This window comes from Nannospalax galili, unplaced genomic scaffold (genome assembly GCF_000622305.1).
Source record: "Nannospalax galili isolate Female #2095 unplaced genomic scaffold, S.galili_v1.0 scaffold1383, whole genome shotgun sequence".
Classification (NCBI taxonomy): Eukaryota; Metazoa; Chordata; class Mammalia; order Rodentia; family Spalacidae; genus Nannospalax; species Nannospalax galili.
In genome coordinates, this window is record NW_008350357.1 from 839939 (window position 1) to 844646 (window position 4708).

The following is a 4708-nucleotide window of genomic DNA, read 5'->3' on the forward strand; positions in this document are numbered from 1 at the left end:
TTCATGCCCCCTCTATTATCCTTTTTTTTACCATCCCCCTTTCCCATTCCACATTCTTAATACTTCCTATCTTACTGTTACCTCTCCCCCCATATTCCACATAGTTTGGCAAACATGCAATGGATGTCTTCGTGGGACTGGATTATTCTCCTTGACATTATAATCTCCAGTTTCATGCCTTTTGCCACAGATAATGTAATCTGAAAAACATTTCGACCCAGGAAGTAGTGATATGTATTTTCTCTTTCAGGGTAAATGTAAAATATAAATAGCTAGCATTAGATACGAAGGAAACTGATAATGTTGGACATGCTTTTGTGTTCACACACAGGAAGCTAAGCCAGGAAAAGCAGGACTTCAAGGCCACCCTAGGCCACATAGCATTAGGTAAGTCTGGACTAAACTGTGAGATGCTATCTCAAAAAACCTAAGGGTTTGGGAATGTAGCTCCATAGCACAGCACTTGGCTTAGTGTGCTCATAAGCTGTGGGTTTGTTCCTCAGCACAGAAATGAAAAAAAGCTGATAATTAGGTATGTGGGAATATTTAATGAAGATGATGGGAAATTTCTGATTTCAAGTAAGAAACAGAAGTTGCTGAGTCAATTATTAAATGTTTTTGCCTACTTAATCTAAGTTTAAATGTGAAACTTTGGGGCTAAAATGAGACCCGAATGAGAAAAACCTGCTTTATTTGAGACCAGCTTGAGGACCAAAGCTTTGGCTTCATATTAGTTGAAGTTTGTGCATGAACTCTAAAATGAGACCCGAATGAGAAAAACCTGCTTTATTTGAGACCATAAAAATATCCAAAGCTTTGGCTTCATATTAGTTGAAGTTTGTGCATGAACTCTGAAGGAGAAAGATGAGGATGGGAAAATCACTGAGATTCAGGAGACTTTGACCTTGTTCCCATAATTTGCACTTGCTTTATCTCTTAAAGCTTTATTGAGATACAGTTCACATATTGTACAACTCATTCATTTGAAGCTTATAACCTAAAGGCTTTTAGTATGTTCAAGTTGTGTAACCATCACTAAAATCAAGTTTGGATATTTTTATTACTGTAGAAACATCTAATTTCTCCTTTCATGTCCACCTATTGCCTTTTCTATCTACTGTATTAGGTAGGATTCTCTAGATGAACAGTATCAGCATGATATCTGAGTATGTATATGCATACATATGTAATAGAAGTCTTATTAGATAGTGCGCCATTGGGAGAGGGACTTGAGGGTTTAGAATCTCTCCCCACTCCTGATCTCTCATTTTCTTTCTCATTCTCTTTCTCTCTCTCTCTGCTTCCTATCTGCAGATGGAATGGATCTTTCTGCTTCTGACTCCTGCTGCCATAGCTTGTCTACCGTTATCGATTCCATCCTTATGGAACTGGAAGCCAAAATAAACCCTTTCCTTCCTTAAATTGTTTTTGCCAGGGTCCTTTCTAGCAGAAACAAAGAAGTAACTAATACAGGTGGTATACTGTCCAGTTTATCCTCTCTGGAAACGCCCTCACAGACACTCCCAGTGATATTCCTCCTGGTGATTCTGAGACTTGTTTAGGTGGCAAACAAGATTGCCCATCCCAAGTCCACTTCTCCTTGCCAACTTAAAATCCAGTTATATCTGTTTACTTATGCTTAATTTTAACTCAGTTGATGCTATATTACATGGTATAGAAATAGGAAATGGAAGAAAAGGCAAATATCCTTCTATTTATTTATGAACACACTTTTAACAAAATAGAATGAAATATTCCTGACAATTTTTGTCCTTATTTCTATAACAAGTCACAAGGCTATAGCTGGCTGAATATTTAGACATTGATTTGTGTCTGCATGTTCATGTCACAGTGCATATATGGAAGTCAGATGACAACTTGCAGGAGCTGGTATTCTCCTTCCACCATGTGGTTTCCAGGGATCGAGCTCAGATCATCTGGCTTGGGCTACAACTGCCGTTAGCTGCTGAGCCATCTGGCTTGCTCTCATAGCTGGTTGTATAACTACCTTCTACTACTCAATCCGCATTCCATTCACCCTCAGCAAGTACCTCAGAAGGTCTTGGTTCTTCGCCTGGAGTGTGACCCTCACCTTCATTTCTGAAGGGCCTGCACTATTTATTATCCTGCATACTATTGTAGTTTCCTGTTGGTCATAGTTAGCTACAGGACATGGTAATACTGAAAGATGCACTATAGGTTCTTCTGTCCTCAGACATACACCTCCTTATCTGGATTGTGAAGTAGTAGTGTGATTTCTTCCTGGTGTCTGGGCTAGCCTTCTCTAATAACACCATTACTCCATTTTTAGACTGTTGACTCAAGGGCACAAAGAGCCCAAAGTGGCCAGGGGCAAGTCTTAGTTTCCAGCAGAATGAAAGGATTTTGCCTCCTAGTAGAAGCACTTCCTTCTGGAACCAAGAGCGTAAGGTTAGAACAGGAAGCAAAAATTCTAATTGCGGCTTACTATGGGTCATGATGAGTGGTACAAGCCCTTCATTCCTGAACCTGCGAATCCTAGTCATAGTAGAAACACTACTATATTTTGGATACCAATTCAGGTATGTACAGTCTTCCAGAGAAACTTGCCCCAGCCCTCTAAGATGCTGCCACCTTGTTGGTGCTGTAGTAATGTCTTTCAAAAGCCATTTCTCTGCTCTATCAAGTCAGCTGCTTCAGCACAGCGGGGAACGTGTTTAAGACCACTGAATTCCATGAGCATTTAGCCTATCTATGCTACACTTCATCTGTTAAATAATTTCTTAGATGCCTGAGACCAGTCTTCTTCCCTGGTAAATGGATGGAACTAGAGACTGTCATACTAAGTGAAGCAATACAAACTCAGAAAGGCAAACAGCATATCTTCTCCTTCATTTGGGGATCATAACATCAATCCCTTATATGTAAGTATGTATCTTGATGTAACAACAGGAGCCAGGAAACTGGAAAGGAAATAGGAAACACAGGGTTAAAAGGAAAGAAAATGCATAAAAGAGGGGGATATTAGGTAACAGGTTTTACCCAGCAGGATGGGAGGTCGGGAAAAGTGGAAGTGTTCAGCTGAGAGGGGGGAGGAAGGGACATGCAGGGACTGGAGGGTGTGGATAATGGGGGCACTTGGATTGTTGAGGGAGGAGAGAGGTTGGTTGGGTAGAGAGAGGAGAGATGAATGGATCATGGGTAGCATGGGAAGACGGAGGTAAATGTCTTGGCTTGGGAACCCCCTGAGAAACACACATGATGTCTGAACATTAATGCATGTTTATACCTGGAGGCTGTATGACAAGGAGCACAGTGTCAGACAGAAGAGACCTCCTTTCAAGTGGTTGGTCAGAGTAGTCCAAGAGAGTCCCAAAAATAACAGAGGCTATTGCCGGAGTCCTTGGTTATCTCCCAAAACTCGAAGGTTAAGACCCTATTGTTGAAGACAGGTCATAGTTCAGACATGGGATTTGGAAAAATGGAGCAGAAACTGACTTGGAAGCCTTTTCCCTGAAGACTAGCTCTGATAGTTCTAGAGGATACCATGCAAGCTGCTAAGGGAGAAAATCAATCAATGGTCCAATCCAGTTCTAAAGTTGAATAAATATAGCCACTGGCACAACAAACTACCTCTATTGGTACAGAAGTGGCACTGTTTGTTGTCTCACTGTTTTCTTCAACAGCTCTCTAACTGGACTTAAAGCCCTCTCAGTGGGAGTGAACTCATGGGTGGCACTGTAATTATAGCCAAATTTACATGGCTGGAGAGGTCATAGATCCTAGAGAAAACCCTATCTCTGTGATATCTCTAGACAAATGAATTTTCTTACTGTATGCTAAATATGGATCCTTATGTTTACAGGCAAGTATATAGTACACCACTCATCAAAGAAGCTTCTTTTGCAAATGATGGAGGCTACTGCAGAGTTCCACAACTGATCGCACATGGAAAATATACATCTGAGAGATGCCCAACCCTAGGTGATATATCTACAGTGAAACCTCTACACCTAAAGCTCATGGAACATAGTGGAACAGGGGGTGGAATGAATACCAGTACATCCCTCAACTCTCACCAGTGAATCTTCCTCATACAACAGAGTGCGATGCACACAGAAGGCCACAAATGGCTAAGTTTTAGAGAATAAGAGGCTACAGAGTGTGTGTCCTTGGATAGGATGTCTATATCAAACCTCACACACCCATGGCTCAGGGCCCACTGCAAAAGAGAGGGGTGGAAAGATTGTAAGAGCCATGGTTGGTCTATGAACAAAGGGAAACAGAGGCTTTCAGGTCACTGGAATCTTGCACATACGAACTTGTGGGAATGGTGGCATTGAGCACAAAGATCCTTGTCAACTCAATCAGACAAGGGCCCAGAGAGGTCTGAGGGAAAAGGGTGGTGGGTGGCCCTAGCCTGAGAATAACTGGAGGTTAATTACCTCTGGGTGAGGAGGAGTAGACCTTCCTTATGATCTCTAGATAGGCTGAATAGTCTCCAGTGGATGAACTTGCACTGAAGGATATCCTGGTAAAATGATTGAGTGAACGGAACTTAACATGTATGGCAGAATACATAAGGCCCAGTGGGGTGGGTGTGAGGACATGGATGAGGGAGAGGGTCATAATTTGTTTAAGAACTGTGGTATGAAATGTACAAAAGCTCAATAAAATGTATTTTTTAAAAAATAAATTATTTTCTTTAGATAAGATTGGGGTCTGCTGT